At 43.4% G+C, this 24,862-nt stretch overlaps 1 protein-coding gene across 10 annotated transcripts in view; it reads right to left on the bottom strand.

Annotated features, from left to right (window-relative positions):
* Nucleotides 1–24,862, bottom strand: part of LOC137521286 (CMP-N-acetylneuraminate-beta-galactosamide-alpha-2,3-sialyltransferase 4-like) — a 696,719-nt gene that overhangs the window by 79,553 nt on the left and 592,304 nt on the right. The window contains exon 1 of one of the 10 annotated variants that reach the window (XM_068240333.1): nt 15,664–15,770. The exons of the other annotated variants lie outside the window; for them this stretch is intronic. The gene's annotated coding sequence lies outside the window, so the exon portion shown is untranslated. Of the gene's footprint in view, nt 1–15,663; nt 15,771–24,862 lie in introns of those variants that run through there. 10 annotated transcript variants of the gene reach the window in all.

Genomic DNA, 24,862 nt, shown 5'->3' with positions numbered 1-24,862 from the left:
CACCTGGCTGCATATACTGGGCACATATACACCTGGCTATACTGGGGGCACCTATACACCTGGCTACATATACTATGGACACCTGGCTATACTGGGGACACCTGAACACCTGGTTACATATACTGGGGACACCTGGCTATACTGGGGACACCTATAGACCTGGCTACCTATTCTGGGGACATCTTTACACCTGGCCACCTATTCTGGGGACATATATACACCTGGCCACCTATTCTGGGAATATCTATACACCTGGCCACCTATTCTGGGAATATTTATACACCTGGCCACCTATTCTAAATACATCTAGACACCTGGCTACCTATTCTGGTGACATCTCTACACCTGGCCACCTATTCTGGGACAACTATACACATGGCTACTTATACTGGGGACACCTATAGACCTGGCTAGGTATACTGGGGGTACCTATTTTGGGGGAACTGCTGTCCGATCTGTATTTTTTGGGGAACAGCTGATGCCAGATTACGTGTATTTTGGGGAACCGCTGCCAGATTGTGTATGTTGGGGGACCACTGCTGCCAGATTACATGTATTTTGGGTGTTATGTGTATTTTGGGTGATCTACTGCCAGGTTTCGCGTATTTTGGGGAACTGCTTCCAGATTATGTGTATGTTGGGGGAACTACTGCTGCTAGATTGTCTATTTTGGGGGGAACCACTGCCAAATTATCTGTATTTTGGAGGAACCTCTGCCAGATTATGTGTATTTTTGGTGAAATGCTGTCAGATTACATCTACTTTTAGGGGATACACTACGACAGAGCTCAAACTTCCCCTGGCAGACCTTTTATACCACTGCTAAGGCCATGTATATTTGGCCCCACCCATGACCATGCCCACGCTATGCTTAAGCATGCCCATTTTTTGGTGCGCCGCGCTACGCGCAGAGGCTTTTAGGGTGAGTCCACTCACCTCTTTTTCCAGGACTAGACCCCTGCTTATTAGTATGTGTTTACATGTACAGTGGAGGAAATAATTATTTGACCCCTCACTGATTTTGTAAGTTTGTGCAATGACAAAGAAATGAAAAGTCTCAGAACAGTATCATTTCAATGGTAGGTTTATTTTAACAGTGGCAGATAGCACATCAAAAGGGAAATCGAAAAAATAACCTTAAATAAAAGATAGCAACTGATTTGCATTTCATTGAGTGAAATAAGTTTTTGAACCCTCTAACAATAAAAGACTTAATACTTAGTGGAAAAACCCTTGTTTGCAAGCACAGAGGTCAAACGTTTCTTGTAATTGATGACCAAGTTTGCACACATTTTAGGAGGAATGTTGGTCCACTCCTCTTTGCAGATCATCTCTAAATCCCTAAGGTTTCGAGGCTGTCTCTGTGCAACTCTGAGCTTGAGCTCCCTCCATAGGTTTTCTATTGGATTAAGGTCCGGAGACTGACTAGGCCACTCCATGACCTTAATGTGCTTCTTCTTGAGCCACTCCTTTGTTGCCTTTGCTGTATGTTTTGGGTCATTGTCGTGCTGGAACACCCATCCACGACCCATTTTCAGTTTCCTGGCAGAGGGAAGGAGGTTGTCGTTCAGGATTTCACGATACATGGCTCCGTCCATGTTCCCGTTAATGCGATTAAGTTGTCCTGTGCCCTTAGCAGAAAAACACCCCCAAAGCAAAATGTTTCCACCCCCATGCTTGACGGTGGGGATGGTGTTTTGGGGGTCATAGGCAGCATTTTTCTTCCTCCAAACACAGCGAGTTGAGTTAATGCCAAAGAGCTCTATTTTGGTCTCATCAGACCACAGCACCTTCTCCCAGTCACTCACAGAATCATTCAGGTGTTCATTGGCAAACTTCAGACGGGCCTGCACATGTGCCTTCTTGAGCAGGGGGACCTTGCGAGCCCTGCAGGATTTTAATCCATTGCGGTGTAATGTGTTTCCAATGGTTTTCTTGGTGACTGTGGTCCCTGCTAATTTGAGGTCATTCACTAACTCCTCCCGTGTAGTTCTAGGATGCTTTTTCACCTTTCTCAGAACCATTGACACCCCACGAGGTGAGATCTTGCGTGGAGCCCCAGAGCGAGGTCGATTGGTGGTCATTTTGTGCTCCTTCCATTTTCGAACAATCGCACCAACAGTTGTCACCTTTTCTCCTAGCTTCTTGCTAATGGTTTTGTAGCCCATTCCAGCCTTGTGCAGGTCTACAATTTTGTCTCTGACATCCTTGGACAGCTCTTTGGTCTTTCCCATGTTGGAGAGTTTGGAGCCTGCTTGATTGATTGATTCTGTGGACAGGTGTCTTTTATACAGGTGACTAGTTAAGACAGGTGTCCTTAATGAGGGTGACTAATTGAGTAGAAGTGTCTAACCACTCTGTGGGAGCCAGAACTCTTAATGGTTGGTAGGGGTTCAAAAACTTATTTCACTCAATGAAATGCAAAACAGTTGCTATCTTTTATTTAAGGTTCTTTTTTCGATTTTCCTTTTGATGTGCTATCTGCCACTGTTAAGATAAACCTACCATTGAAATGATACTGTTCTGAGACTTTTCATTTCTTTGTCATTGGACAAACTTACAAAATCAGTGAGGGGTCAAATAATTATTTCCTCCACTGTATGTGAAATTTTACGATTTTTGCGATAGTGGTCTTTTAACCCTAACCATCCCCCACCTACTTCTAACACAAACCATGCCCCACTCACAATTATCTTACACCTGAGTGTAGTGAAACACTTGTGGCCTACTGCTCTCAGAATGCCCCCGAGAGTGCTATCCATACCACCTTGCTGCCCATATACATCACAGGGGCAAAACATTATCAACTAAGAGATCATACAAATTTGGCCATCGATCACCCGACCCTTTGTATTTTCTCTGCAGAAAAGTCTAGTGTCAGGTAGGATAGCAATTGATAGATCACAAAACGAACAGTTGATCAATTCCACGGATGACAACTCAGGAATGCCTGAGGGTGCAGAGACCCAGAGGAAAGCCCTATCTACGCCACCAAACAAATAGGTTTAGTAAAAGCTGCAGGTGGGTGTCCTGGTGTGCCATCTTAGAGTTAATTTCAGTACTTATGGATAGTGTTTCCCACTTGGGTCTCCGCGACGTCAGGCAGCACTGAGCTGTCGTCTTGGAATAGGATCAACTGTTTGTTTTGTAACTTAGCTGCTATCCTATCTGACAGTACTTTTCTGGGGGGAAAATACAGAGTGGCTGCTGGTCGACGGCTTAATACGTATGTACTCAATTAATAAATAAGTGAATATGTATTGCAACTTTAAAGTACTGGTTATAAATATTGATCAAGTACATTTAAGTCAAAATACAAATAAATAATGCACAGATACTGAAGTAATCTTGCAAATAATTTCATGAAACAACAGTGCATATTTGCTTGTAAACCTAAGTAGCAAAAGCCCAAAGAGAATAAAGAATTGAATAGAACAAAGGCACACATGTAATAAAGGCGCAGTCCGCAGTGGTAATTTGGGCACTGGAGATATCTGCTAGTAGAATATCTGTAAAATTACTCCCCCCCCCCCCCCCGTTAACCAATGTGCCACCTGCGCCCACTTTACCTGCTTAGCAATAAAGTGCTTACTGGGAAAATGAAGACCCCCAACATACACGCTGTGCCCCGACTCAGTACCAGTAATAAGAGTAAGCTTTCGTATTGTAATGGACCTGACTCCAGTGTGCCATTTTTCATGCATACTTACAGCAACACAATTCACTTATTTACTTACTATGTATATATACAGTATATATATATATATATATATATATACTATATATATATATATATATATATATATACTGTATATATATATATATATATATATACATATATATATATATATATATATATATATATGTTTCTTTTTTCTTATATAGTTCTCTAATACACCTGTTGTACACCTGATTTTTGCATGGGTTGGGGTGCAATGCCATGCTCTGGCGCCAACAGGGACATATGCATATTGCCGCCCCTCCGCTCAGTGAATGTACTCCCTGCTAGACAAGAATTATGTCACAGGGATTCCTGTCAGTCTGCGCATGTGCGCTACAATGCACCACTCCCTGTTGTTCAGACTTACTGCGTTGCCCATTGACTTCCATTATCCCAAGCACTGTGTGTTAAAGGACCACTGTCGCGAAAACATTAACATTTTAAATATATGGAAACACATACAAATAAGAAGCATGTTTCTTCCAGAGTAAAATGAGCTATGAATTACATTACGCCCATGTTGCTGTCACTTACAGCACGTAGTAGAAATCTGATATTTACGACAGTTTTGAGCTAGTCCACCTCTCTATAGGGGATTCATAGCATGGCCTTTATTCTTTATAAAGAAACTACTTGAAAAAGATTTATACAAAGATGCTGGCCAGCTTCCCTGCTCGCTGCACACTTTTTTGACAGTTGGACGGAGCACCTGCCATTCACTAAGTGCTTTTGATAAAGAAAGAAAACCCTGACAATCCCCTAAGAGGAGATGGGCCAGTCCAAAGCCTGTCAGTTCTGTCAGATATTTACTACATACTGTAAGTGACGGCAACACAGGAGAAAAGTAATTTATGGCTCATTTTATTCTGGAAGAAACATACTTTTTATGTGTATATGTTTACATATAGTGGGATGCGAACGTTTGGGCAACCTTGTTAATCGTCATTTTTTATCGCAACAACCAACGATTTATACAGGAAAATCATGTCAGTTAAATATATTGTATAGAAGACACACACAGTGATATATGAGAAGTGAAATTGAGTTTATTGGATTTACAGAAAGTGTGCAATAATTGTTTAAACAAAATTAGGCAGGTGCATATATTTGGGCACCACAAAAAAGAAATGAAATCAATATTTAGTAGATCCTCCTTTTGCAGAAATTACAGCCTCTAAACGCTTCCTGTAGGTTCCAATGAACGTCTGGATTTTGCTTCAAGGTATTTTGGATTATTCCTCTTTACAAAACATCTCTAGTTCATCCAGGTTTGATGGCTTCCGAGCATGGACAGCTCTCTTTAACTCACACTACAGATTTTCAATTAAATTCAGGTCTGGGGACTGAGATGGCCATTCCAGAACGTTGTACTTGTTCCTGTAACGATTGTGGAATCGTCTCCGTGGTCAGCGCACCAGACGTGCGCTGACACGGTGGATTTCCTCCACAAGCGTATAAATTTGCAGGACCCCAGCAGTAGGTGCAATGCACCTGCAAAGGGAAATTCCTGACGGCAGGTGGAGCTGTGGAGTGCAGAGGAACAGCTCCTCTGCTCTACCACACACGCCAGACAGGAATTGTACGAAGGGAAGAACTGTAATCGCAAGAGAAGCGATTGAGAGTGAGCACAGAGACAGATTGTGTGTGTGCATAAAAATAGTCGCCAACCTGCGACTGTGCACACACCACAGCAGATACGAAGCAGGAACGCGATCGCGAGAGGTGCGATTGCCAAGCGTGACACAAGGCTACAGCAAGGCGGAGCACGAGAGTAGCAAAGGCACAGCAAATCATACAATGAGGAAATACGGAAAATAACAAACGCTAGCTAACCGCGAACACCGCACTCATTCGCAACAGTGCACGCGGTTATGCGCGGTCTCCACGTGATAAGCACAATAGAGACAAGCACGCCTAACTAACCATCGACAGACAAACATGAAACAGAGGACGCGAACGCTTGCTTAACGGTTACCTCACCGAGCCTCCAGCAAGCGTCCGTAGCAGACAAGACAGACACACGAAAACAGGGACAAGCGAGAGATAGGATCCACAGCACCAGCGAGAAGCGAGTGCGATCCAGGTACAGAATAGCAGAACAGAAGGATCCACAGCACTAGCAAAAAGTGGCTAGCGCGATCCCAGGAGACAGAACAGAAGGATCCCCAGCGCTAGCGAAAAGTGGCTAGCGCGATCCCAGGAGACAGAACAGAAGAGATAGCTGGTAGCAACCGCTGCACCAGCTATACTCCAAGAACAGAGATCAGAACCATTTCCTGTCGACCACCGCTGGGACAGGACAACAGCAACAGAACAAACAAACAGATAAACAATCCTAACTGCACTAGGGAAATCTGCCTAGCACAGCTTCCAGGAATTACTCTAAGATAACTTCAACAAGAAGTAGCATGGCTGACACTCTCTAGGAGTGTGTACTACAAACCCTGAAGGAATGACCATCAAAGGACTGTGGGTAATTCCAACCTTTATACTGCCAGTCATCGCAGGAGGCAGGTAGGGGATTTGCATAACGAATGTATCCAAATTCCTCAGCAGCAAGCTGCAGAACTGACAAAATGTCTCTCTTAAAGAGACCTGCAGAATGCAGACGTGAACAGTGATCAAAACGCTGCCTGTCTGCACAGGCAGCTGAGCAGATTCTCACAGTACCCCCCCCCCCCCCTTCTAGGGTCGAATTCCAGACGACCCTCAAAACTGATATCTCCAAACCACTCTAACAGAAGACTCATGAAGGTCGGGGCAGCCCGACAAGGTCCAATTCCAGAGTCAGTCCACCCGAAACCGACCTCATCGGAAACAGAAGCCACCGAAACATGCCCATCAGTACTATCAGTCTCAGTATAACACCCATCAGGACTGTGAACGCCAGAGAAGAAGCCATCGACACCCTCCAGACAATACCCACCACCTTCCAAGGAGTGTCCGAAAATACCAAATCTGCCACAAAACCTGTTCGAAGTGTCTCTTTCAAAACAAAAGCCGCTGTTGATCGTATTCAGGGTACCAAGCAAAACTTCTCTCGGAATCTCCCAGAACGCCTTGAAGCTCCGCAGAGATTCCAAGAAGCCAGAACGCTCACCAGGCTCACATGGAGAGCTACCAAGCACCCCCATGGAACCTATGACAGTTCCAGATTCAGAATTAGCAGGACACCCATCAAGATCAGGACTTTCAAAGACCACTTCTGGGCATGCAAGCAGGCAGGCTAAATCAGAACATGTCTCCACCGAGGAAGCATCTGAGTACGCTGGTAACCGAGGTACACTTGGGCTTTCTGGGTCACAGAGCACACTGGGGTACACCAGCACAGGAGAAACCTCAGGACATGTTGGGGAATTGCCAACCTCAGAGTCCGGCACGACAAGACCAGAACCAGTACCGGGCAGAGAATCATCATGAGTGGAGGTCACAGGCACTGGACTTTCAAAAAGAAGACTCGGATATAATTTCAGAAATTTCTGTGACAATAATATCATCATTGACTACATATGAGTGAAGCTCCATCAGAGCTGAAAAGGTAGCCAGCAAGGCAGCAATGCCTACGGAAGAGGGTAACACCTCAGAAGGACTTGGGGGGCAGGAGACATCTCCTACAAGTTCTGCACCCTTTGGGAGGAACTCGGAGACCTCTAGAACATCAAACAAGACCTCAGGAAAATCATTTTTCAAGTTTTCTAGGAAGGATTCTGAACTATCCATGTTACAGGGCAAAACTGGAACTTTATCTTGTGAACAGGGCAGATGTCCCAAGGAAGGTTCCACCATAAACTGAGATTGAATTTCATAATCATGAGGGGAATGTACAGGCATATTCACTGGACCACACACTGACTCCCTAACTTCCTTCTCACTGAACCAAGAATTCTGCGTAGCAGTCAAACTAGCTTGAAATTCCAAAAGTGCAGAAAAACAGGTGAAAATAGCAGCAATACCTAGACGAGCCTCTAGGGGCACTGCAGGAGATATTGTACAAGGCAATATTGACTCATCCAGAGTACAGGGTGGAGAGTCAGAACTTTCTTCAAAGCAAGAAAGGGGTTCCCAAATGTCAGTGTGATTGGACATCATATTGTTATTCATGGTACAGGGCAGGCTCAGAGAAACCTTCTCTGGACCCAGCAAAAATGCTTCAGAGTCAGATTCGTAAAACCAAAGTGCTGTCTCACTCTTAGACTCGGCTAACGATGTCGAATCCGAGGAGACAGAACGCAAAATTTGCGGATCCAAGATCGCTTTAGGTTGCGAAACTGATGCTTCCATAGCGCAAACCTCCGCGATCTGCGTAGCAGACTGCAAGGCATCTAGGACAGAAACACTGGAGCAACTGTCATTAGGCAACAGGTCTTCACAGGTGTGAACAGAATAAGACATAGATTCATTTGCAAAAGAAGTGGCGACAACAACAGAAGAAACTTTATTAGACACATCCATAATTTTCTTAAAGTTGCATAACTTAGGAATTTTCCCCATAGCAGGTTCATAAATGGACGATCTCAGAGAACCTGAGGGAAAATATCTGTCTCTTTTAGACAAAGGACCACACAGACCTTTTGCAGCCATACGTGCGGTGGCGACATCAGACCGCATTGGTTCAACTTCCACACAAGCAACTGCTCTGAACGACTTGCACTCAGGCTTCAAACACTCAGTAGCTTTGGGAAAGGAAATGCATTCAGAACTCACTTTCTTTAAATCCAGAGGATTGGAACAATCGTCCGTTGACAATGTGTTTTTACAAGAATTAGCAGATTGAAGCGCATGTAGTTCATCCAAAATCATTCTCCACACGTCAAACAGCGGAGTCACAAAGTCAGAGATACATTCACCAGTCTTGATTAAAGTGCACGCAGACTCAATGCACGCATACAAAACTGCTTCATTTTTAGAAAGATAATGATTGCAAAACGATCTCCAATCACCTTCCAATTCATAGACCAGGAGCTCGATCTCCCATTTCTCAAACGGGGGCTCCCATGCACACTTAACAAAGGATGAACAATCATAGTGCGCACAGTCTACAGATGGAACTGGAGCAGGAACAGAACGGGAAACTTTTACCTCTTTATTGGGATCAATTGATTGGTGTGTGTGTAATTCATCCAAAATCGTCTGCCATACAAACATCACCATATCCACAACACACTCGTCACATTCATCAGAAACAATCAAAAGGTACATAGAGTCAAGACAATCATTCAAGACATCTTCGCTTTTTGCGATGTAAAAATCGCAAAAGGTTTTCCAATCAAAATCAAATTCTTCCACCAAGGCCCCGATTTCCCATGAGGCGAATGGTGGTTCAAACAACCCGGTATCTAAATAATCTCCATATGGGTGGGGATCAGGAACGAGAACAGATTTTTTAACTGCCTTAATATAGTGTGCGATCCTACCTATAATAGGATCCACATACGCTTTTGTCTCAGGCAATGACATCTGAAGCAAATCAAAGGTTCCCTCTGCCCTGGGAATTTTGGTTTGGCTGGTCATTCTGTAACGATTGTGGAATCGTCTCCGTGGTCAGCGCACCAGACGTGCGCTGACACGGCGGATTTCCTCCACAAGCGTATAAATTTGCAGGAACCCAGCAGTAGGTGCAATGCACCTGCAGAGGGAAATTCCTGATGGCAGGTGGAGCTGTGGAGTGCAGAGGGACAGCTCCTCTGCTCTACCACACACGCCAGACAGGAATTGTACGAAGGGAAGAACTGTAATCGCAAGAGAAGCGATTGAGAGTGAGCACAGAGACAGATTGTGTGTGTGTGTGCATAAAACTAGTCGCCAACCCGCGACTGTGCACACACCACAGCAGATACGAAGCAGGAACGCGATCGCGAGAGGTGCGATCGCCAAGCGTGACACAAGGCTACAGTAAGGCGGAGCACGAGAGTAGCAAAGGCACAGCAAATCATACAATGAGGAAATACGGAAAATAACAAACGCTAGCTAACCGCGAACACCGCACTCATTCGCAACAGTGCACGCGGTTACGCACGGTCTCCACGTGATAAGCACAATAGAGACAAGCACGCCTAACTAACCATCGACAGACAAACATGAAACAGAGGACGCGAACGCTTGCTTAACGGTTACCTCACCGAGCCTCCAGCAAGCGTCCGTAGCAGACAAGACAGACACACGAAAACAGGGACAAGCGAGAGATAGGATCCACAGCACCAGCAAGAAGCGAGTGCGATCCAGGTACAGAGTAGCAGAACAGAAGGATCCCCAGCACTAGCGAAAAGTGGCTAGCGCGATCCCAGGAGACAGAACAGAAGAGATAGCTGGTAGCAACCGCTGCACCAGCTATACTCCAAGAACAGAGATCAGAACCATTTCCTGTCGACCACCGCTGGGACAGGACAACAGCAACAGAACAAACAAACAGATAAACAATCCTAACTGCACTAGGGAAATCTGCCTAGCACAGCTTCCAGGAATTACTCTAAGATAACTTCAACAAGAAGTAGCATGGCTGACACTCTCTAGGAGTGTGTACTACAAACCCTGAAGGAATGACCAGCAAAGGACTGTGGGTAATTCCAACCTTTATACTGCCAGTCATCACAGGAGGCAGGTAGGGGATTTGCATAACGAATGTATGCAAATTCCTCAGCAGCAAGCTGCAGAACTGACAAAATGTCTCTCTTAAAGAGACCTGCAGAATGCAGACGTGAACAGTGATCAAAACGCTGCCTGTCTGCACAGGCAGCTGAGCAGATTCTCACAGTTCCACTGCGTAAATGCCTTGGTGGATTTTGCGCTGCGTTTAGGGTCCTTGTCTTGTTGAAAGATCCAGCCCTCGCACAGCTTCAGCTTTTTCATTGATTCCTGGACATTGGTCTCCGGAATCTGCTAAAACTGAGTGGAATCCATGCGTCCCTCAACTTTTACAAGATTCCCAGTCCCTGCACTGGCCACACAGCCCCACAGCATGATGGAATCACCACAGTATTTTACTGTAGATAGAAGGTGTTTTTCTGGGAATGCTTTGTTGTTTTTCCTCCACGCATAATGCTCCTTGTTATGCCCAAATAACTGAATTTTAGTTTCATCAGTCCACAGCACCTTATTCCAAAATGAAGCTGGCTTGTCCAAATGTGCTTTGGCATACCTGAAGCGGCACTGTTTGTGCTGTGGGTGGAGAAAAGGCTTCCTCTGCATCACTCTCGCATACAGCATCTCCTTGTGTAAAGTGTGCCAAATGGTTGAATGATGCACAGCGACTCCATCTGCAGCAAGATGATGTTGTGGGTCTTTGGTGCTGGTCTGTGGGTTGACTCTGAGTGTTCTCACCATTCGTCGCTTCTGTTTATCTGAGAATTTTCTTGGTCTGCCACTTCGAGTCTTAACTTGAACTGAGCCTGTGGTCTTCCATTTCCTCAGTATGTTCCTAACTGCGGAAACCGACAGCTGAAAACTCTGAGAAAGCTTTCTGTATCCTTCCCCTAAACCATGATGGTGAACAATCTTTGTCTTCAGGTCATTTGAGGGTTGTTTTGAGCCCCCCACGTTGCTACACTTCAGAGTAAATTAAAAGAGGAGGGAAACTTAAGGCTCATACACACATCAGACTATAGTCTTTGGAAAATGAAAGATCACAGACCAATCTTACCACCCTTCATGCAGTATGAGAGCCATACCTTCACAGTCTTTTCTATGGAGCTGAACTCCCCATCTGAAAAAAATCTTTGCAAGATGCTGCACACACAGATGCTGTACAGACACAAAAGATCAGTATCTGCAAAAGATTTGTTCCTGCCAAAGATCCGTTCCTGCAAATTGCATTCATAGTCTGAGATCTGCAGATCATCATACACACCTTGTTTAACTGACATTCATCTGCAGATCAGACAATCATCTGCAGATCTGAAAACCCATCCTGGTTGATCTGATCTGCAGATGAATGTTAGTTTAACAAGGTGTGTATGATGATCTGCAGATATCATAGACTATGAATGCATTTTGCAGGAACGGATCTTTTGCAGGAACAGATCTTTTGCAGATACTGATCTTTTTAATGTCTACAGCATCTTTGTGTGCAGCATCTTGCAAAGATTTCTGTCTGATGGGGAGTTCAGCTCCATAGAATAGACTGTGTAGGTATGGCTCTCATACTACATGGAAGGGGGTAAAATTGGTCTGTGATCTTTCATTTTCCAAAGACTATGGTCTGATGTGTGTATGAGCCTTTACAATTGACCTTCTTAAATACTCTTTCTCATAATTGGATTCACCTGTGTATGTAGGTCAGGCGTCACTGAGCTTACCGAGCCAATTTGAGTTCTATTATTATTAGCTCTAAATGTTTTGGAATCAATAAAATGACAACAGTGCCCAAATGTATGCACCTGCCTAATTTTATTGACACAATTATTGCACACTTTCTGTAAATCCAATAAACTTCATTTCACTTCTCAAATATCACTGTATGTGTCTCCTATATGATATATTTGACATTTTTTTATCGTAACAACCAACAATTTATACAAGAAAATCATGACAATTAACAAGGTTGCCCAAACTTTTACATCCCACTGTATATTTAACATTTTATGTTTTTCGAGACAGTAGTCTTTTAACCTCTTAAGGACCGCAGTGTTAAACCCCCCCTAGTGACTATGCAATTCTTTACAAATAAGGCCACTGCAGCTTTAAGGGCTCGCTGCAGGGCCGCACAATTCAGCACACAAGTGATCCCCACCCCCCTTTTCTGCCCACCAACAGAGCTCCCTGTTGGTGGGCTATGATTGCTCCCAGGATGTTTATTTTTTTTATACAAATATTGTTTTCTTTTTTTTTTTTTTATAAATAAATGTATTTTTTTTAAATATTTTTTTCGTCCCCCCTCCCTCCCTCCTACAGCCAGCCAATAACAGCGATCGGCTGTCATAGGCTTCAGCCTAAGACAACGGATCGCTCCTGTCTCCCCCAGGGGGACAGCCAAGTGATACGGCTCTCCCCAGTACAGTGCTGCCTTAGATCGCAGCGCTACAGTCTTATTAGACAACAGTTTCGCCGTCTAACAGCCTCCAAGAGGCGCTGGGAGACTGATGGCGGAGCAATCCCCGCCCCCAGCACTTCACGGCGATCAACGTGTAAATAAATACTTGCTCTACTTACAAAACATATGTATTGTACTGTCCACATTTTGATTTCAGTGAAAAAATAAAACTACTCCAGACATTTTCCATATTTAGTGCCTCTGACTGAAGCCAATCCTGATGTAATTTCCTCCCTTATTCTTTTTTTCTCCTCTGCCTGAAATGGTGTATGCATTGCCCGCTCTCTTACCCACTGAGCTCTGCACTGCACTGTCATATCTAGTTTGCTTTGAAAACACATGTAAGCAGAGCATACATCAGATTTCAGCAGCTTCTGAAAAGGGGTGAGGTGATTTAGCTTCTATTTCTCTTCTGAATCTAATGTCACACAATCTCCCTGAACTGCCCTCAGCCAATCAGCAAGGAGCAGGAATGTGTGAGGGGAAGAAAGGGAGATAACAAGGCCTTCTTTAGCTTCCCTCTCTCTAGCAATGTACGAGGAAAGCTCCGGGAAGAAGGGGGGGGGGAGGGGGAGACTGAGATAAGATTCATTACTGCAGACATATTTACAATTACATTGGAATGCTTGCAACAAGACAGGCAAAAAGGGCACCGGACATTTGGGCGACGTTATAGACTGTAATGTGAATTACGGCTATAGCAGCGCTCAGAGAGTAATTTGGTTGCGGGCAAAAGACGAAGCTTAAATTACGAAAAAACAGCGCAATTCAGCCACCAGCAATAGCTGGTGGCTGAATTGCGCTTTACCCCTGAGTCCATGGTGGCCCGGAGCGGGAATAATAATTAACGTCGCCTGGAAATTTGCAATAGCAGGGTTTTCCAACTTCACCCTGCGCCCAAATGTCCCGGTGCCCTTTTTGCATGTATGCTGCTTGCAATGCAGGGGCATGATGTAAACTAGTTAATAAACACATAGCAGTGGGTAATTGGAATTTGCTTTTATGGCTGTTAATCCCTCTTTAATGTTCCTTATTATAACTTATGGTGGGACAAACAGAGTTGTAAAGTAATTACACCTGATATCAATAAGAATTCCTTATTTGCCTGTTACGAATTTACTTATTTGTACATACTCAATTGCATGGTGTAACCTCTGGGAGATGTCATCAAGACAGACATTGCCCAGGTCCAGTACTCTGAATTCCCTGACAGACTGAGACATTTTAAGAATTCATCATTAACCATTTCAGCCGCCCAGACGTGAAGCTCACGTCCGGGCGGCTGCTCTCCCGCGCACCCGCGCTTCGGCGCGCTCCCGTGCTCGATCGCGGGAGCGCCCCCGTTGTGCCCCCCGGTAGCCCTGGGATCAGTGAAAGGGAACATGGTTCTCGATCACCGATCCCTTTCCACTTCATGAAGTGCATTAACCGCATAACGCCCGCATTAACAGTACCAAATTATGACAAAATCAGCTGAATTCCTCCGCCAGCAACAACTGGAAGCCAAATTGCATCTTACTCCTGAGTCCATGGCGGCCTGGAGGGGGAATAGTAATTGACGCTGCTGGGAGTTTTGCAGGAGCAGGGTGATGCAGGGAATACACGGTACGTTTTTGTACCGTGTCTCGAGCCAGCGGCTCGATGCCGGCGCGTCCCCGATCCTCCCCGCGGCCACCCGGATCGATTCCCGCTCGTCTCCGCGAGCGCTCCTTATCTTCCTTTCGTTTTTTGCCATTGTCCGCCCGCGGGTATCGAGCGAGAAATCAATCCGCGCGGTGATCGGACCTATCGGAAATTATCAATCGAGCCATCAGCGGCTCGATTGATAAAAAAAGAAAATGCCCAGCATGAGACATTTTTTTGGGCTTCACCCTACGTCCAGATTTCCCAGTGCCTTAATTACATTAATGGACTGTCATAGTTTATCAGAGAGTAAAGACAACAGCCCCCGTATTCTTCTCACTTCAGGTTCCCTTTTTAATGGAAAAGTGTGAATAGTCCCTTACATACAAGCTGGTCAGTTCTTGAATACATGAAATGCATAGATGAAAGGCTGGTAAATTATGGTATTGGTACAGGTGCGACAACACTGTATTTTCCCACCCAATTTACATGTTCAAAACAAAATTCATACATCTGTATCTTATTTCTTTAGTAAACACTGTTACCCTGTAACACTTAACACAATTATGAAGTGTCTGACTGTTTTGTACGCTGTACAGCGCTAAGGAAAGTGTTATTGCTAAATAAATAAAAATTACAATGATTAGGAAAAATAGGGATGTCCATGAAAAGATTTATTGTTAATGAAAAAATAATAAATTATTAATAAATGATGTTATGTATGAAAAAGCACTGTGTTAAAAGGTAGTAATGCCCAATATTGTGATTCAACTTCTGGACATTTGGACAGTCGTCATACTGTGATAATTATATATATATATATATATATATATATATATATATATATATATATATATATATATATATATTAATGTATAGTATATAAATCATACTAATATATATTAATGTATAGTATATAAATCATACTAGTACACAACATATTACATGAAAACAAGTGAAGTCATTTAGTAGCATCCAAAGTGATTTCTATAATTGTAGGGCATTTGCATGCTGCCAATTTCCTCAGTGACAACTGAGTGTACAGACAGTTTAAAAGCTCCCTCAAAAAAAAAAAAAAGTCGCTGACATTTTGTTTATATAGAAACATACAAATGGCCTCCCTCTGGAATAAGATACAAAACACGAACTATGTAGCTGATTAAACATGATTAGTGTCTCTTTATTGACATGAACCAGAACTACTGTGAAAGAATCCCAAGGGTGCCCAACATAGAAAAGCATCAAGGCAGGCAAATGGATACATAATTCCGTATACCCCCTGTGCCCCACTTACCAGACAGTCCGGAAACAATATCCCTTTTGGTGGTGAGAGAGAACCATTAGCTTGGTAGCCAGCCCAGCTCAGAGTACACTATGAGGCAGGTGGCTTCAGCAGAGACTACACCAGAATACCGTTTAGCACAGAGAGTTATGAAAGATAAAGCAGCATGATTCTTACTAATGTGTACAGGGCACAAATCCAAGTATTCTGTGCCGCACCCACATATGACATCAAAATATGAATGAAGAACATGGAATAAACCCACTGAAAAGGAAATAAAAGCTTGCTGGAGTCAGTCTCTACAGTGTGATACCTGAATTCTTCCAAAATTGCTTTCAATCATGGACTTAAGCATGAAAAACTAAAGCTGTCCATTTAAGTTTTAATGTTTTATATACAGGTAGTCCCCGGTTAACGAACGAGATATGGACTGTAGGTTCGTTCTTAACCTGAATCTGTTCTTAAGACAGAACATTGGGCCATTTCTGTCCCCTGTACCTCTTCTGTGCCCCCCTGTGCCTCCAGTAGCCCTCTGTGTCACCTCTGCCTTTTGTACCTGCTTATACAAGTTTAACAGCCATTTTTTCTTTGACTTTCTTCAAATCGATTTTCTCAAAAACTACAAGTACAATTTGGGAAAAAAATTGTTCCCATGGAAACACAGAATCCATGCCGCATATCAGCAGGTCGTTCGTAAGACGGGCATTCGTACGTCGGGGACTACCTGTACATATAATTCTATCATTATCGTTATTATTGCAGTGCCTCTCATAGAAATCTATGTCACCTTACCACATTACATTACAGCATACACCCACTACAAACAATTATAATTCTAAGGCAGGGAGCACATTAGTTGTTGCAATTTATATTTTATTTTTCCAATGCTGATATTCAAAGAGACACTGAAGCGAAAAAAAAAAATATGATATAATGAATTGGTTGTGTACTATGAATAATTACTAGAAGATTAGCAGCAAAGAAAATATTCTCATACTTTTATTTTCAGGTATATAGTGTTTTTTCTAACATTGCATTATCCTATAATATGTGCAGATTACACAACACTCAGCATTCAAAATGAGTCTTTCAGAGCAGTCTGTGAAGTAATGACATCTCCTCTAGCAGAGAAAAAGTAAACAGTTCAATTACAGTTGAGATAATAAAAGTCAGATAACAGCCCTCTCCATGACCAAGTTAGTCGGAGAGCTTAATAGCTTTTTTGCATAGAGATAACAACTGGAGTTTCTCAACTCTTCCTGTACTGGAAACAATTACACTGATGTATCTGATCTTGAAGAGAATCTGTATTGTTAAAATCGCACAAAAGTAAACATACCAGTGCGTTAGGGGACATCTCCTATTACCCTCTGTCACAATTTCACCGCTCCCCGCCGCATTAAAAGTAGTCAAAAACTGTTTTAAAAAGTTTGTTTATAAACAAACAAAATGGCCACCAAAACAGGAAGTAGGTTGATGTACAGCATGTCCACACATAGAAAATACATCCATACACAAGCAGGCTGTATACAGCCTTACTTCTGAATCTCAAGAGATCACTTGTGTGTGTTTACCTTCTGTCCCCAGCTTCTCTCATGCACTGAACATTACAGGCTTCCTGCAGACAGCTCTGCCTATGTCGTTAATTCCTCAGTATGTGACAGACCAGCTCCTTTCACAGCCTCCAGAGGAGGATTTTTATCCAGCTCTCTTCTATCACTGATAAGATAGCAGAGAAGCTGCTGGCTTATGTAAATAAAACACACACTGGAGTGTGCATAGAGGAACAGTTCAACACTGAAGAACTTGGCAGCCTTCAAGACACAGGCCGACAAGTCTGACAGGGGAAAGATACATTGATTTATTACAGAGATGGTTATAGTAGAAAGAGCTGCAGCAAGCCAGATCACATTAGAATAGGTTTAGGAACTTGTAGGATGGTAGAAAAAACGTTGTAATTTTTGTTACAGAGTCACTTTAATGTTTTTTTTCTTAGCTGTAGTACACATACAAATCATAATATCATCATTTTTTTTTCGCTTCAGTGTCTCTTTAAGCATGTGATCTTTTGTCTGTGTTTGTTTGTGATTTTTTTAGGGAAATACATTACGCAAATGTTTAAATAAAGCAGAAATTTCTCTAATTTTGAAATGGGGGGGGGGGGGGGGCATTTGGAAGACCGCTAAACATTTGAAATTCACCACTGACCTCAAATAGGTGTGTTCGCTGCCTTCATATAATATTAGAACAGGTACATGAGGGATACAGCTATGAAGCCATTGACTGGATACTGCAACCTCCCCCCATTAGGAATGGCCTTTCCCCATTCCACGATCAATCAATATCGACTAAAAGGACCTTCATTTTTAATAAATTTTGATTAGACTTATGCATGGTACACACCATGCAATTTCCTGTCAGGTCGACGAGTCGAAACAGTTTTTTGATCACTTCTGTACAAAATCACTCCAAAAAATGATCAGAAATCAGATTGTCAAAAATTATCGAATCAACCCGTTGATCTGAGAGGAAATTGCGTGGTGTGTACTAGGCATCAGATGAGATTTTGGCAAACCTAATGTTTAAAATGTTAAACATATCTAATACTAATAATGCTTGATTAAAGTGGACCCGAGATGAACTTTTACTTATTGCATAATTGTGTTCCGTTCCTGTTTATAGGGCATTTCTCAAGCCAAATACTTTTTTGTTTTTGTTTTAATACTCTAATTCCCTATAAACTAAACAAGCCTTGCCTGTGGGAATTAGAGTATTAAAACAAAAACAAAAAAGTATTTGGCCTTTCAGAGAGCCTTGGCATTTGCAGACGGTAGCAAGGGCTCATGGGAGCTCAGTCTGGGCAAAGGGGGGGGGGGGGGGTATTACTAGCCAGAGATTTCAGAGGCAGAGGGGAGGAGGGAGGAGGAGGGGGAATTAGGTTGAGTGCTAATGATGCAAATAAGCTTACCTATGTGTAATGTTTACAAACAACATAAAAAAAATTATATTCTGTTGAAGCTGTTTGCAGCTAGATTTGCTGTGTAAACTATCTAAACTTTAGATAAGATATATAGACAAGTTACTTGTTAGAGTTTTCATCTCGAATCCGCTTTAATAGGTTTGTGGTGTTGGCCAGTAAGCGTAAGTGCTGAGTTTTAAGTTAGTAAATTTGTTTTCTTCTCTCCACAGAAAAGAGTGGACATCTGCTCAAACCAAAATATATTTTGAGGCCCCTTTCACACTGGCGTGTTGCGTTATCCAATTTTGCTGCAGGCCGATGCTACGTCAATGGCTTTTGATACCTCGAACGGTCTGACGCGATCTGCCAGAAGTGCCCAATTCACCGCTAAAGCAACATCACCTTGCTAGGCAACATGCGTGGAAACGTGCGGCAAATCAGAAGTCATGTAAGTCAATTGGCGACACATATTTTTGTTGTATGGCGTCAGCATTGCGGTGCGCATGAGCATATTTTTTCAATCCTTTACGCGCAATTCGATTTTTGGCCACAAGAAGTGAGCGCTAGAGATCCTCACTTCCTTCTTGGCTTTTAGCCAGAAGGGGGATTACCGCGCATTGCTTCAGTAATCCCCGATAGCTATTTTTAGCATTGCAGTGCGATGCGTTCCAATGTGAAACCAGCCTGAAGCATACCTGAAATGTCATGTGACATGCGATAAACAGTACAGTACCAGTCTTAGGGCACATTTCGGAAATACTAAAGAGCCATAAAAATAAATTTAGTGGCTCAAATATAATTTAGATAACAAATGTCATGACAAGGAACACTCCAACATAGCCAGTAAATTATATTAGGTAGCTATATATTCTTTTCTGTCCGCATTTCATATATGGACATTGGCATCCGAAATTGCATGCAGACGTAGGTTTTTTTTACAGAACGTCTTCCATTCAAGTTCTCATTTACCATCACTTGTGTGATCGCTGCATTTGTGTGCCCCCGATTGCTGAAACCAACATCCTTTCCAGACGCTGCATGCATCGCCATAGTTCATTAATAAAAAGCTGGGATGCAAACAAATGAAACACCGCAGGACGATAGTAAACAGCCCACACGTCGGCACGTCATTTTCAAACTTCCGCCAGCTGGCGCCAGAAACTATGTAAACTGCCCTCCACTGGATGTCACCAATGTGAACTGGGACTAACTTGTCTAACGTCAAAAACGAGGGTATTTAGCCTCCGGAAAAATGAACAGAAATATCTAGCTGTGGAAGTAATCCCCAATTCATCATCTCATGAGTTTATTTTCAGTTCAAGTTTCCTAAAACAAGCATACGGTCACCTGAAAGAAGCATACAGCAAATTCTGTAGAACTTCAGTCAAACATCTGATCTGCAATGCATTAGAGGCAGAACATCAGCCAGGCAATGTGCATTGTTTAAAAGGAAATACATAGGACAGCCTCCATTTGTCTTACACATCAGTTGTCCTTTAACTGGTTCTGGACCGAAGCAGCAGGTGGTGCTGCGGCTCTGACTGGACATAGATTCTACTGATTCTAAATCACGTGACCGCCGCTCTGCACCCGCCGCAATTCGCTTGCTCTGCCATCCTGCTCTGTAAGCAGGTCAGGAGCCGCTTTCATTGGCACCTGACCGTGTGATCATGGAGAGCCAATCACATTGGCTCCCATTGATAAACAGCGTCATGAGCCAATGAAAGCGGCTCCTGACCAGCTGAAAGCACTCTGCCTTCATAGAGACGGCAGAAAGAGGAGCCTGCAGCGATGGGACAGCGTCGTGACCGGCGAGAGCGGTGTGTATGTGCGGCGATTCGTTGGGAGGTGGCGTTATACCGTACTAGCAGTCTCTGGTCCTTAAAGGGGGCAGAGACTGCTGGTACGGAAGTGGTTAACATACTGGAAAACCTCAGTCAATGTTTATAAATATGTATTTTTCCTCACTAAATAAGCTGCATAAGGTTCCCTGCACACTGCATGCGATTCCGATTTTTAATCGTTTTTTACATCCGATTCCGATTTTTAATCGTTACTGCATGCTGCGTTTTTTTACTCCGTTTTTCTTTTGATTTTTCTGTTGATTGCATTCAGGGAAAATCTGAAACGGAATCGCAAAATGGATTTGCAGTGTGCAGGGAGCCTCAGGCAAAGTACAGATATGGCTGGTATCCAACTTTTTATGGCCACCCTCTGAGTGATGCAACTTGAACACTAGAGATGTAGCGAACGGTTCGCCTGCGAACGGTTCCAGGCAAACTTTAGGGGTTTGCGTTCGCCTTCATCAGACGAACTTTTGCGGAAGTTCGATTCGCCCCAGAATGCTCTATTGAGCAAAACTTTGACCCTCCATATCACTGTCAGCAGACACATTATTGCCAAACACACTTCTCTCACTGCTGGAGGCTCGCCCACCCTCCCTCCCTCCTCCAAGCAAGGTCCTTTTACCATTTGACTCAGTTGTCTGCCTACACTAATTAGTTATGGGACAGCTGCTACACACTCTGCTAGGGAGATTTTAATTAGCCTCTTGTGGGTCCCCTCCTCCCACCTTCCTCCTACCCTTCTACCTATTCCATCCTCCCTCCTACCGGAGGGAGGAGGGTCTCATCTGCCAGGGAATTATACTATTTCAAAAACCAGTTTACATCATACCATAGCTGGGAATCAAACCCAGATCTCACTGTGTGGTGGGCAAGTCACCCTAACCACTGTACCACTACAGTAGTAACTGAAGCTGGCCTAAAATTTACCATTTCTGCTCAATGCAATAGAAACATTAGGTTGCTTAAAGGGAACCTTAACTGAGAGTGATATGGATGTTTCCTGTAAACAATACCAGTTGCCTGGCAGTCCAGCTGATCTTTGTGACTGCAATAGTGGCTGAATCACACCCTGAAACAAGCATGCAGCTAATCCAGTCTGACTTCAGTCAGAGCACCTGATCTGCATACTTGTTCAGGGGCTGTGGCTAAAAGTATTAGAGACACAGGATCAGCAGGCGATTCAGGCAACTGGTATTATTTTAAAAGGAAAAATCCATATCCTTCTCCGTTTAGGTTCCCTTTAAGGATTTGTAGCATAAAAGCCAACTCACATTGGCTGGGATTTGAACCCGGGTCTCACTGTGTGGTGGGCAAGCACACTAACCACTGTACCACAACAGTACTAACTGAAGCTGGCCTAGCATTTACCATTTATGCTCAATACAAGAGAAAAAGTAGACAAGACAAATAACATTTATATCTCACTTTTCTCCTGGCGGACTCAAAGCACCAGAGCTGCAGCCACCAGGGCATGCTCTATAGGCAGTAGCAGTGTTAGGAAGACTTGCCTAAGGTCTCCTATTGAATAGGTGCTGGCTTACTGAACAGACCGAGCTGAGATTTGAACTCTGGTCTCCTGTGTCAGAGGCAAAGCCCTTAACCATTACACCATGCAACCACTGCTTACAGATATGTAGCCAGACATGGCCTTGTCTTTTGTGTTCAACAGTTGTCAAGAGAAAAATTAGACAAGATAGCAGTGTTAGGAAGATTTGCCAAAGGTCTCCTACAGAATAGGTGCTGGCTTACTGAACAGACAGAGCTGAGATTTGAACTCTGGTCTCCTGTGTCAGAAGCAGAGCCCTTAACCATTACACCATGCAGCCGAAAAATTAGACAAGATAGCAGTGTTAGGAAGACTTGCCTAAGGTCTCCTACAGAATAGGTGCTGGCTTACTGAACAGACAGAGCTGAGATTTGAACTCTGGTCTCCTGTGTCAGAGCCCTTAACCATTACACCATGCAGCCACTGCTTACAGATATGTAGCCAGACATGGCCTTGTCTTTTGTGTTCAACAGTTGTTCAAAGAGAACCCCAGATAGCCAGGTAGATTCATCTCTCCCTCTCTCTCTCTCTCTCTCTCTCTAGTAGGGATGGTCACCGCTTCCTGCGGAATTGTATTTTTGAGCATAAATAGATTGAGCATAAATGGTACATGCTAGGCTGGCTTCAGCATGTAGTGTTGGTGAGAGAGAGAGAGAGATGAATCTACCTGGCTATCTGGGGTTCTCTTTGGACAACTGTTGAACACAAAAGACAAGGCCATGTCTGGCTACATATCCGTAAGCAGTGGCTGCATGGTATAATGGTTAAGGGCTCTGCCTCTGACACAGGAGACCAGAGTTCAAATCTCAGCTCTGTCTGTTCAGTAAGCCAGCACCTATTCAGTAGGAGACCTTAGGCAAGTCTTTCTAACACTGCTACTGCCTATAGAGCATGCCCTAGTGGCTGCAGCTCTGGTGCTTTGAGTCCGCCAGGAGAAAAGTGTGATATAAATGTTATTTGTCTTGTCTACTTTTTCTCTTGTATTGAGCATAAATGGTAAATTTTAGGCCAGCTTCAGTTACTACTGTTGTGGTACAGTGGTTAGGGTGCTTGCCCACCACACAGTGAGACCCAGGTTCAAATCCCAGCCAATGTGAGTTGGCTTTTATGCCACAAATCCTTAAAGGGAACCTAAACGGAGAAGGATATGGATTTTTCCTTTTAAAATAATACCAGTTGCCTGAATCGCCTGCTGATCCTGTGTCTCTAATACTTTTAGCCACACCCCCTGAACAAGCATTCAGATCAGGTGCTCTGACTGAAGTCAGACTGGATTAGCTGCATGCTTGTTTCAGGGTGTGATTCAGCCACTTTTGCAGTCACAAAGATCAGCTGGACTGCCAGGCAACTGGTATTGTTTACAGGAAACATCCATATCACTCTCAGTTAAGGTTCCCTTTAAGCAACCTAATGTTTCTATTGCATTGAGCAGAAATGGTAAATTTTAGGCCAGCTTCAGTTACTACTGTAGTGGTACAGTGGTTAGGGTGACTTGCCCACCACACAGTGATATCTGGGTTTGATTCCCAGCCATGGTATGATGTAAACTGGTTTTTGAAATAGTATAATTCCCTGGCAGATGAGACCCTCCTCCCTCCGGGAGGAGGAAATAGGTAGAAGGGTAGGAGGGAGGTGGGAGGAGGGGACCTACAAGAGGCTAATTAAAATCTCCCTAGCAGAGTGTGTAGCAGCTGTCCCATAACTAATTAGTGTAGGCAGACAACTGAGTCAAATGGTATAAGGACCTTGCTTGGAGGAGGGAAGGTCCTCCAGCAGTGATGTGTATTTCACTCAATCAGGTGTGCCTCCAGGTATTAGAGCTCTTGAAACATGTTTTCTATCATTTTTCCAGCCGGTAGAATTTTTAAAAATTTTTAAAGTTCGCCTCCCCATTGAAGTCTATTGCGGTTCGCGAACTTTTTCACGAACCGAACCGTTCGCTAACCTAAAATCGGAGGTTCGCGACATCTCTGTTGAACACCTGTGCTGCATTGCAATTTCAAAAACACAAGCTATCAATCACTATCTAGTCATAAAATAAAGAGAAGAATTATTGTAAAATACTACTAAGCATTATCTCCATCTCTGTTTAGGTTATATCTTGCACCAGAAAAAAAATTAAAATAAGAGAGAGAACTGAATAAGTAATTGAAATTTATTTACACTCTCTGTTTACATTGATGCAAATAATTACAATTTGCATGAAAACTTAATGTGAATTGTATGGAATTTGGCCAAAATATGTATCTACTATATATTCTAATTGCTTGAATTCCAGCTGCATGTGTATTGCAGATATTTTGCATGTAAGCTGGAATTAATCTCATGTCATTGACCATCTCTAACAATCAGACAGTAGTATATTGTTATATGTCACTTTCAGGTTCAGTTTCCCCCATCAGCATCTGGCTGGCTTTCTCCTGTCTGACCTATCTGGCTTGCTTGCCTTGGTTGGGCTGACTGGTTTGCTTGCTTCTGACTGGGCTGATTTGGTTGGTTGGCTTCAGGCTTCTGGCTGGCTGACATCAGGACCAGATTCATGTGCTCAGTGCATGTGCAAGGGGCAGCGCTACAACTGGAGCAGGCCACAGCTCCACCTTTTACACAGTCTCAAGCCCACCCCCCACAAACATGAGCACTGCAGTCAGAAAATTGCAACGCTGCCTTCCCTGTAGTCCAAAACTAAAATTGACCTATTAGGATGGAGAGCTCAGAACTTCCTCTCTGCTCAAAAAGATAAGCAATAGCATAATAAACTTCAAAGAAAAACATGTACTAGTAACAACTTTCAGAAATCTTACAAAACCCCTGCAGTGTCTTCTTCCTGGTTTCCTGGGAACACAGAAAGGGTTAACGTCC

This window comes from Hyperolius riggenbachi, chromosome 6 (assembly GCF_040937935.1).
Source record: "Hyperolius riggenbachi isolate aHypRig1 chromosome 6, aHypRig1.pri, whole genome shotgun sequence".
NCBI lineage: Eukaryota > Metazoa > Chordata > Amphibia > Anura > Hyperoliidae > Hyperolius > Hyperolius riggenbachi.
The sequence above is the reverse complement of the archived record's forward strand: the minus strand, read 5'-3'. Positions and strand labels throughout refer to the sequence as shown.